The sequence below is a fragment of the Ranitomeya variabilis genome, chromosome 1 (assembly GCF_051348905.1).
Source record: "Ranitomeya variabilis isolate aRanVar5 chromosome 1, aRanVar5.hap1, whole genome shotgun sequence".
Lineage (NCBI taxonomy): Eukaryota > Metazoa > Chordata > Amphibia > Anura > Dendrobatidae > Ranitomeya > Ranitomeya variabilis.
Window position 1 is genome coordinate 583,637,194 of NC_135232.1, and position 13,369 is coordinate 583,650,562.

Here is a 13,369-nt window from a genome sequence, read left to right on the forward strand (position 1 = left end):
GATTGAGACAGAGAGACTCATTGCCAGAGAGAGTAAAAATAATCCCAAAATATTCTTTAACTACGTAAATAATAAGAAACTAAAAAATGATAGTGTTGGCCCCCTAAAAAATAGTCTGGGTGAAATGGTGGATGAGGATGAGGAAAAAGCCAATATGCTAAATGACTTTTATTCATTAATATTTACACAAGAAAATCCCATGGCAGACAATATGATTTGTGATAACAAAAATTCCCCATTAAGTGTCACCTACTTAACCCAGCAGAAAGTACGGCGGTGTCTAAAAATCACAAAAATTGACAAATCTCCGGGCCCGGATGGGATACACCACCGAGTACTGCAGGAATTAAGTACAGTCATTGATAGACCATTATTTTTAATCTTTAAAGACTCCATAATAACAAGGTCTGTACCACAGGACTGGCGTATAGCAAATGTGGTGCCAATATTCAAAGAGGGGACAAAAACTGAACTCGGTAATTATAGGCCAGTAAGCTTAACCTCTACTGTGGGTAAAATCCTGGAGGGCATTCTAAGGGATGCTATACTGGAGTATCTGAAGAGGAATAACCTCATGACCCAGTATCAGCACGGGTTTACTAGGGACCGATCATGTCAGACTAATCTGATCAGCTTCTATGAAGAGGTAAGTTCCGGACTGGACCAAGGGAACCCAGTAGATGTAGTGTATATGGACTTTTCAAAAGCTTTTGATATGGTGCCACACAAAAGGTTGTTACATAAAATGAGAATAATGGGGATAGGGGAAAATATGTGTAAGTGGGTTAAGAGCTGGCTCAGGGATAGGAAACAAAGGGTGTTTATTAATGGAGCACACTCGGACTGGGCCGCGGTTAGTAGTGGGGTACCACAAGGGTCAGTATTGGGCCCTCTTCTTTTTAACATATTTATTAATGATCTGGTAGGGGGCATACAGAGCGGAATTTCAATATTTGCAGATGACACTAAACTCTGCAGGGTAATCAATACAGAGGAGGACAATTTTATATTACAGGATGATTTATGTAGAAGCTTGGGCTGATAAATGGCAAATGAGCTTTAATGGGGATAAATGTAAGGTCATGCACTTGGGTAGAAGTAATAAGATGTATAACTATGTGCTTAATTCTAATACTCTGGGCAAAACCGTCAATGAAAAAGACCTGGGAGTATGGGTGGATGACAAACTAACATTTAGTGGCCAGTGTCAGGCAGCCGCTACAAAGGCAAATAAAATAATGGGATGCATTAAAATAGGCATGTTTTCAGATCATTTGACAGTTGTTTTGATGAGCCCATGATGCGACTCTTCAGAGGAGATTCAAACAGGTGAACAACTTGCAAGTGGCCACTTTAGGGTATGTGCACACGTTCAGGTTTTTTCGCGTTTTTTTCGCGTTTTTTCGCAATAAAAACGCTATAAAAACTCATTAAAAACGCATACATTATGCATTCTATCATTTAGAATGCATTCTGCATGTTTTGTGCACATGGTGCGTTTTTTTCCGTGAAAAAAACGCATCGCGATAAAAAAAGCAGCATGTTCATTAACCCCTTCATGACCCAGCCTATTTTGGCCTTAATGACCTTGCCGTTTTTTGCAATTCTGACCAGTGTCCCGTTATGATGTAATAACTCGGGAACGCTTCAACGGATCCTAGCGATTCTGAGATTGTTTTTTCGTGACATATTGGGCTTCATGTTAGTGGTAAATTTAGGTCGATAATTTCTGCGTTTATTTGTGAAAAAAATGGAAATTTGGCGAAAATTTTGAAAATTTAGCAATTTTTACATTTTGAATTTTTATTCTGTTAAACCAGAGAGTTATGTGACACAAAATAGTTAATAAATAACATTTCCCACATGTCTACTTTACATCAGCTCAATTTTGGAAACAACATTTTTTTTTGCTAGGAAGTTATAAGGGTTAAAATTTGACCAGTGATTTCTCATTTTTACAACAAAATTTACAAAACCATTTTTTTAGGGACCACCTCACATTTGAAGTCAATTTGAGGGTTCTATATGACTGAAAATACCCAAAAGTGACACCATTCTAAAAACTGCACCCCTCAAGGTGCTCAAAACCACATTCAAGAAGTTTATTAACCCTTCAGGTGTTTCACAGCAGCAGAAGCAACACGGAAGGAAAAAATGAACATTTAACTTTTTAGTCACAAAAATGATCTTTTAGCAACAATTTTTTTATTTTCCCAAGGGTAAAAGGAGAAACTGGACCACGAAAGTTGTTGTCCAATTTGTTCTGAGTACGCTGATACCTCATATGTGGGGGTAAACCACTGTTTGGGCGCACGGCAGAACTCGGAAGGGAAGGAGCGCCATTTGACTTTTTGAATGAAAAATTGGCTCCAATCTTTAGCGGACACCATGTCGCGTTTGGAGAGCCCCCGTGTGCCTAAACATTGGAGCTCCCCCACAAGTGACCCCATTTTCGAAACTAGACGCCCCAAGGAACTTATCTAGATGCATAGTGAGCACTTTAAACCCCCAGGTGCTTCACAAATTGATCCGTAAAAATGAAAAAGTACTTTTTTTTCAGAAAAAAATTATTTTAGCCTCAATTTTTTAATTTTCACATGGGCAACAGAATAAAATGGATCCTAAAATTTGTTGGGCAATTTCTTCTGAGTACGCCGATACCTCATATGTGGGGGTAAACCACTGTTTGGGCGCATGGCAAGGCTCGGAAGGGAAGGCGCGCCATTTGACTTTTTGAATGGAAAATGAGCTCCAATCGTTAGCGGACACCATGTCGCGTTTGGAGAGCCCCTGTGTGCCTAAACATTGGAGCTCCCCCACAAGTGTCCCCATTTTGGAAACTAGACACCCAAGGAACTTATCTAGATGCATAGTGAGCACTTTAAACCAACAAGTGCTTCACAGAAGTTTATAACGCAGAGCCGTGAAAATAACAAATAATTTTTCTTTTCTCAAAAAAGATTTTTAGCCCAGAATTTTTTATTTTCCCAAGGGTAACAGGAGAAATTGGACCCCAAATGTTGTTGTCCAGTTTGTCCTGAGTACGATGATACCCCATATGTGGGGGGTAAACCACTGTTTGGGTGCACGGCAGGGCTTGGAAGGGAAGGCACGCCATTTGGCTTTTTGAATGGAAAATTAGCTCCAATCATTAGCGGACACGATGTCGCGTTTGGAGAACCCCTGTGTGCCTAAACATTGGAGCTTCCCCATAAGTGACCCCATTTTGGAAACTAGACCTCCCAAGGAACTAATCTAGATGTGTGGTGAGCACTTTGAACCCCCAAGTGCTTCACAGAAGGTTATAACGCAGAGCCATGAAAATAAAAAATAATTTTTCTTTTCTCAAAATTTTTTTTTTATCCCTGAATTTTTTATTTTCCAAAGGGTAACAGGGGAAATTTGACCCCAAGAGTTGTTGTCCAGTTTATCCTGAGTACGCGGATACCCCATATGTGGGGGTAAACCACTGTTTGGGCACACGTCGGGGTTCGGAAGGGAAGTAGTGACGTTTTGAAATGCAGACTTTGATGGAATGCTCTGCGGGCGTCACGTTGCGTTTGCAGAGCCCCTGATGTGCCTAAACAGTAGAAACCCCCCACAAGTGACCCCATTTTGGAAACTAGACCCCCAAAGGAACTCATCTAGATGTGCGGTGAGCACTTTGAACCCCTAAGTGCTTCACAGAAGTTTATAACGCAGAGCCGTGAAAATAATAAATACGTTTTCTTTCCTCAAAAAAATTTTTTTTAGCCCTGATTTTTTTATTTTCCCAAGGGTAACAGGAGAAATTTGACCCCAAGAATTGTTGTCCAGTTTCTCCTGAGTATGCTGATACCCCATATGTGGGGGTAAACCACTGTTTGGGAACATGCCGGGGCTTGGAAGTGAAGTAGTGATGTTTTGAAATGCAGACTTTGATGGAATGCTCTGCGGGCGTCACGTTGCGTTTGCAGAGCCCCTGATGTGCCTAAACAATAGAAACCCCCCACAAGTGACCCCATTTTGGAAACTAAACCCCCAAGGGAACTTATCTAGATGTGTGGTGAGCACTTTGAACCCCCAAGTGCTTCACAGAAGTTTATAACGCAGAGCCGTGAAAATAAAAAATCATTTTTCTTTCCTCAAAAATAATTTTTTAGCCCGCAATTTTTTATTTTCCCAAGGGTTACAGGAGAAATTGGACCCCAAAAGTTGTTGATCAGTTTCTCCTGAGTACGCTGGTACCCCATATGTGGGGGTAAACCACTGTTTGGGCACACGTCGGGGCTCGGAAGGGAGAGAGCACCATTTTACTTTTTCAACGCAAGATTGGCTGGAATCAATGGTGGCGCCGTGTCGCGTTTGAAGACCCCCTGATGTGCCTAAAAAGTGGAAACCCCTCAATTCTAACTCCAACACTAACCCCAACACACCCCTAACTCTAATCCCAACCCTAACCCCAACACACCCCTAACCCTAGTCTTACCCCTAATTCCAACCCTAACCCTAAGGCTATGTGCTCACGTTGCGGATTTGTGTGGATTTTTCCGCAGTTTTTGAAAAATCTGCAGGTAAAACGCACTGCGCTTTACCTGCGGATTTACCGCGGATTTCCAGTGTTTTTTGTGTGGATTTCACTTGCGGATTCCTATTATGGAGCAGGTGTAAAACGCTGCGGAATTGCACAAAGAATTGACATGCTGCGGAAAATACAACGCAGCGTTTCCGTGCTGTATTTTCCGCACCATGGGCACAGCGGATTTGGTTTTCCATAGGTTTACGTGGTACTGTAAACGTGATGGAAAACTGATACGAATCCGCAGCGACCAATCCGCTGCGGATCCGCAGCCAAATCCGCACCGTGTGCACATAGCCTAACTCTAACCCTAATTCCAACCCTAACCCTAATTCTAACCCTAATTCTAACCCTAATTCTAACCCTAGACCTAAGTGCAACCCTAGCCCTAAGTGCAACCCTAGCCCTAAGTGCAACCCTAGCCCTAAGTGCAATCCCTAGCCCTAAGTGCATCCCTAGCCCTAAGTGCAACCCTAAGTGCAACCCTAGCCCTAAGTGCAACCCTAAGTGCAACCGCAACCCTAAGTGCAACCCTAAGTGCAACCCTAGCCCTAAGTGCAACCCTAAGTGCAACCCTAAGTGCAACCTTAGCCCTAAGTGCAACCCTAAGTGCAACCCTAAGTGCAACCCTAGCCCTAAGTGCAACCCTAAGTGCAACCCTAGCCCTAAGTGCAACCCTAAGTGCAACCCTAAGTGCAACCCTAAGTGCAACCCTAGCCCTAAGTGCAACCCTAGCCCTAAGTGCAACCCTAGCCCTAAGTGCAACCCTAGCCCTAAGTGCAACCCTAAGTGCAACCCTAGCCCTAAGTGCAACCCTAAGTGCAACCCTAGCCCTAAGTGCAACCCTAGTCCTAAGTGCAACCCTAAGTGCAACCCTAAGTGCAACCCTAGCCCTAAGTGCAACCCTAAGTGCAACCCTAGCCCTAAGTGCAACCCTAAGTGCAACCCTACCCCTAACCCTACCCCTAACCCTAATGGAAAACAATAAAAATAATTATATTTTCTATATTTTATTATGGGGGTGATAAAGGGGGGGATTTATTTACTATTTTTTTTATTTTGATCGCTGTGATAGAACTTATCACAGCGACCAAAATGTGCAGGAACGAATCTGCCAGCTGGCAGATTCGGCGGGCGCACTGCGCATGCGCCCGCCATTTTCCAAGATGGCGGCGCCCATGAAGAAGACGGCCGGACACCGGGAGGGACATCGGAGATAGGTAAGTATGGGGGGGGGGGGGGGGATTGGAACACGGGGGGGATCGGAGGACCTGGGGAGCGGACAGGAGTACCGGGGGAGCCGACAGGAGGGAGGAGGGGAGCGGAACGGAGATCGGGGCAAAAAGGACGACTGGGGAGGTGATCGGTGGGGTGGGGGCAGATCGGGGTCTCCAGCCATGGCAGATGCTATTGCAGCATCGGCCATGGCTGGATTGTAATATTTCACCATTTTCATAGGTGAAATATTACAAATTGCTCTGATTGGCAGTTTCACTTTCAACAGCCAATCAGAGCGATCGTAGCCACGGCCCCTGGGCTGAAGTACGACTCCCCCTGTCCCTGCAGATCGGGTGAAATTGGAGTTAACCCCTTCACCCGATCTGCAGGGACGCGATCATTCTGTGACACAGCATATGCGTCACAGGTCGGATTGGCACCGACTTTCATGACGCATACGCTGTGTCACAGGTCGGGAAGGGGTTAAAGGGATATTCCCATCTCCAAGATTCTATCCCAATATGTAGTAGGTGTACAAATAATAATAATAATAATAATAATAACAAATACCTCCAATTGCAAATGTAGATTAGTTTTTTTGATTAGCTATGTCTGTTTCCTCATATGTAGGCATTGCAGGATCTTAGGAATCCATAGATACGACCACTAGCTGTCACTTCATCAGAGGGCGTAGCCATGGATACACAACCAGCTCTACCCTCTCCTACTGTATTCTCACCCATCCCTTGTAGATTGTGAGCCTTCGCGGGCAGAGTCCTCTCACCTCCTGTTCCAGTTGTGACTTGTATTGTTTAAGCTTATTGTACTTGTTTTTATTATGTACACCCCTCCTCACATGTAAAGCGCCATGGAATAAATGGCGCTATAATAATAAATAATAACACCTAAGATCCTGCAATGAGGAAAGAGACAAAGTGAATAAAAAACTATACTACATTTCTAATTGGAGGTATCTGCTAATATTATTATTACACCTACTACATATAGGGATAGGATCTTTGAGATGGAAATATCCCTTTAGGTTTAAAAATTGCACATTTTTCTAAATTTTCAGAAACTGTGTCATAAATAAAGCAAAACTGATTAATCTAAATTTACCAGTAGTAACAGGTACAATGTTTTCCAAAAAGAAAATCACAATCTCAGAATCACTGACAGAAGCGGAAACATTTCAAAGTTGTTACCACATAAAGTGACGTGTCAGACTTTAAAAATGGGGCTGTCAGGAAGGTTAATACTGATTACCACGAGACAGGGTTAGGAAACATGGAATGGTAATGTGCAGTACATACCGACATTCTCCTCAGGGTCGCTGATAACTATAAAGTAATTAAAGGAAATACTGATCAGTCCAGGAAATAAAATATCATATGTAACATGTAGGTGTGTGATATATAGTATTTATGTAAGTATAAATACAATTTTTCAGAGCTCAATATAAAGTGACTACAGACCCTTCAAAATGTAAGATCTTAATTAATACCTCACTGAACAATTTCCAAAAAAGCTGACAAGATGGAGTTTCACACAAATGAATACGCCCCACATCAAAACTACTCCATCTAGTATTTGGTATGACCTCTATGACTGCTAAGGACACCACCAAGTCTTCTAGCTCAGAGATTATCCCAAAAATAAAGGATTTATAGACCTTATTTTTTGGACTATAAGATGCAATTTTTCCCCATAAGTTTGGAGGGAAAATGGGGGTGCGTCTTATAGTCCAAATGTAGATTAAGGTGGGGTTGCGGAACACTGGAGGCAGGGCCCCTTTCTCAGGAGGCCGGCAGCAACAAAAGCCCACGTCTTCAGGAAGATGGCCACTGGGAAACTAATTGTGGAGATAGCATTTTATCTTAACTAACCAGACAACTATTTTTAGCAAACCAAGAAGAACAGACTGTTATCTGTATGTTGACGTGAATTTATGTGTTGGTCAAGAAAACAGACTTTTGCTTGTGTAAGACTGTAATATTAACATTTTATTTAACATATTGTGCTCTTATCCTTAACCCCTTACTGACATCGGATGGAATAGTACATCCAATGGCAGTACCCCTGCTTTCATGCGGGCTGCGGCGGTGAGCCCACATGAATGCCGGGACATGTCAGCTGTTTTGAACAGCTGACATGTGCCCGCAATAGGCGCAGGTGGAATCGCGTTCCACCCGCACCTATTAACTAGTTAAATGGCAATGTCAAACTCTGACAGCGGCATTTAAAGCACGTTTCCGGCCATTAGGCCGGAAATACGTGCACCGCTGCACCGGGCATGACAACTAAAGGTCTCCTTGAGATCTCTATGGTTGTTGATGTCGGATTGCTATGAGCGCCACTCTTTGGTCTGCACTCATAGCATTGCAGTAGTTCTGCTACATAGAGGGGATCTGAGCTCGCCTTTATGTAGCAGAGGCGATCGAATTGTGCCAGCTTCTAGTCTCCTATGTAGACTATTGAAGCATGGCAATAGTAAAAAAAAAAAAAAAAAGAATGTGTTTAAAAATATTAAAAAATTTAAAAAAATATAAAAGTTCAAATTACCCCCTTCACCCCATTAAAAATAAAACAGTAAAAAAAAATCAAACGTACACATATATGGTATCGCCACATTCAGAATCCTCCGATCTATCAATAAAAAAAAGATGAACCTGATCACTAAACGGCATAGCGAGAAAAAAAGTTAAAGCACCAGAATTAAGTTTTTTTGGTCGCCACAAATTTGCAGTAATGGGCGATCAAAAGAATGATTCTGCATCAAAATGGTATCCTTAAAAACGTCAGCCCGGCGCGTAAAAAATAGGCTCTCAACCAATCCAAGATCACAAAAAATGGAGACGCTAAGGGTATTGGAAAATGGCAATTTCTTTTTTATTTTTTAGCAAAATTTGTAAGTTTTTTTCACCACATACATAAAAAAGAACCTAGACATGTTTGCTGTCTCTGAACTAGCAATGACCTGGATAATCATACTGACAGGTCAGTTTTAGCATTTAGTGAACCTAGCAAAAAAAGCCAAACAAACAACAAGTGTAGGATTGAACTGTTTTGCAATTTCACGACACTTGGAATATGTTTCCCGTTTTCTACTACATGACATGGTACAACCAATGCTGTTGTTCAAAAGTACAACTCGTAACTTAAAAAATAAGCCCTCACATGGCCATATTGACAGAAAAATAAAAAAGTTATGGCTCTGGGAAGGAGGGGAGCAAAAAACGAAAACGCAAAATCGAAAAAAGCTCCGGGGGTGAAGGGGTTAATGACTAGTGATGTTTACTGATATGCTAATTATGCATTCTGTAGGCCAGATAGTTTTTTGACTTCTAAAACAAAGGAGGAAACACTATGTAAATAGATTAAATAAATAAGTATTCCTAGTTGATCTCATCTCCATTCTTACCCTTTATGTCAATACTGAATGAAGGACACTAAGCATAGAAAGAGGTTACGTGCCTCTATAGACAGAGACACTGAGAGACAGACAGAGTTTCAGCCAAGATATCAAAACATCCAAAGGACCAGACAGCAGCAAATACATTATCAAGAGGGAAACGGATCTATCACTTTACAGGAAACAACCTAAGGGACCTTGACACCAGTTGGAAAAATACAGATCTGCTCCATTGACCATCATTGAACCATGGAAACGTTTAGAGAAAGCCAGGATTGGGACCCGCCGGTCGCCTGGCTCCATGGAGATGTTCGGAGAAGCCAGGTTGTGACACTCGGTCAACTGGCCTTGTACCTGAATGGACTGTCATCTTCCTACACTTGTCATTACCTCCTTTCTATGTGCGTGCCACAGGTGCAGTAGTCGACGATGGGAACTCTGAATTAACAGCTGCCATTATCCCGGTCAAATCAGTAGAAGGGTGAGACTCTGTAATGTGCACCATCTGGGGGTATTTTGCTGGGACTGTTCTGTGTGTTATCTTCCTGTTTTGAGGTTCAATAAAACAATGCCACACTGTTTTACCCTCACGCTGGGATGTCTAAGTAGCGTTATGCCCACGTTAAAAAGAGGGCGAGCGTTCGGTGGGATGATCCCTGGTCCATGTGGTTACAGCTAGCGGACCTGGGCGCCCGCAGACCCCGTGTGCAGTCCACTCTGCTTCACTGCCGACAATGACACCATTTTTCCTACCCAGGGCCTGCAGCATTGCTCCACTTCTGCTGGTGTCGGCTTCCTGAGGAAGGGACCATGCCAACTGTGAACCCGCTCAGCAACCGCCCTTTCCCAGGTAAGATACCTTAAAATCGGACTAAACGACGGACGCCCAGCTTATAAAAAACTTGTTTTTCCGATTTTCTACCTTAAATTTGGGGTGCACTCTATAGTACAAAATACGGTAGATAAAGTATATCACATGCTAGTAAAACAAAGTAAAGAGCAATAAGCCTACATATAATATATACCTTGAGACATGCTGAACCACAAACTAAAGACTGAGGAGTAAAGAGCGCACTGCCACCTTAACCACATGTCTACTTTATGATGACATGATTTGTCAAACATCCTTATCATTTTAACATCAACTTATCATAGTTTTCAAAGAAATATAAAAAAAAAATGCATTTTAGCTACCTATTCACTTTTGAAGTGACTTTGAAGGGAATCTTTATGGTAGTCTCTCAAAAGTTACCCCAATTTAAAGAATGCAGCCTTCAAAGTATACAAGACGTTTGCTAATCCTTGAGGAGATTTACATTAATTCATGAAAAATGGAATAAATAAATAAAAAATACCATTTAGTCAAATACCATTCAAAAAATGTTACCTCAGACCCAAATTTTTGCCTCCACAATTTATTATGCAATTTTTCCTGAACGTACCAATGCCCTATATATATAGCATACACTAATGTTTTATAGCTATAACCAGTATATGTCATTAAGGGTAAACAATTAAAGGAATATTCCGATCTACAAGATCTTATCCCAATATGTAGTAGAAGTAATAATAATAATATTAGCAAAGAATTCCAACTAGAAATGTAGAATAGTTTTTTTTATTAGCTATGTCTCCTTCCTCATATGCAGGCATTGCAGGATCTTAGGTATCCATCGTTACCACCACTAGCAACTAGCTGTCACTTCATCAGTGGACGTAACTATAGATACCTAAGATCCTGCAATGCCTGCATATGAGGAACGAGACATAGCTAATCAAAAAAACTATTCTACATTTCTAATTCGAGGTATTTGCTAATATTATTACTACCCCTACTACATATTGGGATAGGATCTTTTAGATGGGAAAATGCCTTTAAATTTTAAATTTGCACATTTTCAACATTTCCAGAAACTGTGTCATAATTTCATGAATAAAGCAAAACATATTAATCTAAATTTACCAGTAGTAAAAGGTACAATGTTTTACAAAAAGAAAATCGCAATCTCAGAATCACTGGCAGAAGCAGAAACATTTCAAAGTTATTACCACTTAAGTGACGTGTCAGACTTTAAAAATGGGGCTGTCAGGAAGGTTAATACTGATTACCATGAGACAGGGTTAGGAAACATGGAATGGTAATGTGCAGTACATACCGACATTGTCCTCATGGTCAGCGATACCTATATAGTAATTAAAGGAAATACTGATCAGTCCAGGCGATAAAATAACATGTAACACGTAGGTGTGTGATATATTTATGAATGGATAAATACAAGTTTTTCAGTGCTCAGCATAAAGTGACTACAGACCCTCCAAAAAGTAAGTTCTTAATTAATACTTCACTGAACATAAGAACAGTTTCCAAAATGTGGACAAGACTGCGCTTCACAAAAATGAATACACCCCACATCAAAACTACTCCGTCTAGTATTTGGTATGACCTCTATGATTGCTAAGGACACCACCAAGTCTTCTAGCTTAGGGATGATATTAAAAATAAATGACATTTATATACCATAATTTTTGGACTATAAGATGCAATTTGTCCACATAAGAATGGGAGAAAAATGAAGGGTGTGTCTTATAGTCCAAATGTAGATTGCGGGGAGGGGGGAGGGGGGTTACGGCGCAGAATCACTGGATACAGGGCCACTTCTTCCCTGGAAGCCAGAGGCGGCAGAAGCCCACATGCTCCTGATGAGGTGGCGGATGGTCTCCTGAGGGATCTTCTCCAAGACCTGGACTAAGGGTACCGTCTCACAGTGGCACTTTGGTCGCTACGACGGCACGATCCGTGACGTTCCAGCGATATACTTACGATCTCGCTGTGTCTGACACGCTGCTGCGATCAGGGACCCCGCTGAGAATCGTACGTCGTAGCAGATCGTTTGAAACTTTCTTTCGTCGTCAGATCACCCGCTGTCATCTCTGGATCGTCGTCACCGCTGTGCTCTGCTTTACTGCCGGCGCTGACACAGTAAGTGCAGGAAGTTCTCGGCAGCAGCGCGTAACTCTGTGGACGCCGGGGGACGTGACAGACATCAGAAGGCGAGTATGTTTTTTTTTAATCTTTTTTTATCTTTTACAATGGTAACCAGGGTAAATATCGGGTTACTAAGCGCGGCCCTACGCTTAGTAACCCGGTGTTTACCCTGGTTACCCGGGTGCTGCAGGGGGACTTCGGCATCCTTGAAGACAGTTTCAACGATGCCGAATTCTTTCCCCTGATCGGTGGTCGCTGGAGAGAGCTGTCTGTGTGACAGCTCACCAGCGACCACACAACGACTTACCAACGATCACGGCCAGGTCGTATCGCTGGTCGTGATCGTTGGTAAGTCTTTTAGTGTAACGGTACCCTAAAGCATCTTCATCTTGCAGGAACTGCTGACACACTCCAGCCACATGAGGTCTGGCATTGTCCTGCATTAGGAGAAACCCAGGGCCAACCGCACCAGCATATGGTCTCACAAGGGGTCTGAGGATCTCATCTCGGTACCTAATGGCAGTCAGGCTACCTCTTCGAGCACATGGAGGGTTGTGCGGCCCTCCAAAGAAATGCCACCTCACACTATTACTGACCCACTGCCAAACCGGTCATGTTGAAGGATGTTGCAAGCAGCAGATCGCTCTCCACCGCGTCTCCAGACTCTGTCACGTTTGTCACATGTGCTCAGTTTGAACCTGCTTTCATCTATGAAGAGCACAGGGCACCAGTGGCGAATAAAGATTGATAACATCAGAGAGTTTTGGTCGACAACCCCCCAGAGCCCTTCCTCCCAACTGCCCAGCCCTCCACGTCCAAAACAAACTTCTCCACCATTACAGAAGATCGACTCTCCACTCTACTCTCAAGATCGCATCTCACCACCTGTGCATTGTCCCGATCCCTTCCCACTTCATCCCAAACCTCGCCACAGTCTTCATCCCAACCCTAACACATCTCTTCAACTTATCATTAAAAACGGGTGTTTTCCCCTCAAGCTTTAAACATGCCTCAATCACACCTATCCTCAAAAAGCCCTCTCTTGACCCATCCTTTGTATCTAGCTATCGACCTATATCACTTCTTCCCAATGCCTCAAACTACTGAAACAACATGACCATCTTGAACTGTCCTCCCATCTCTCTTCCTGCTCCCTCTTCGACAGTTTACAATTTGTCTTCCGGTTACACCACTC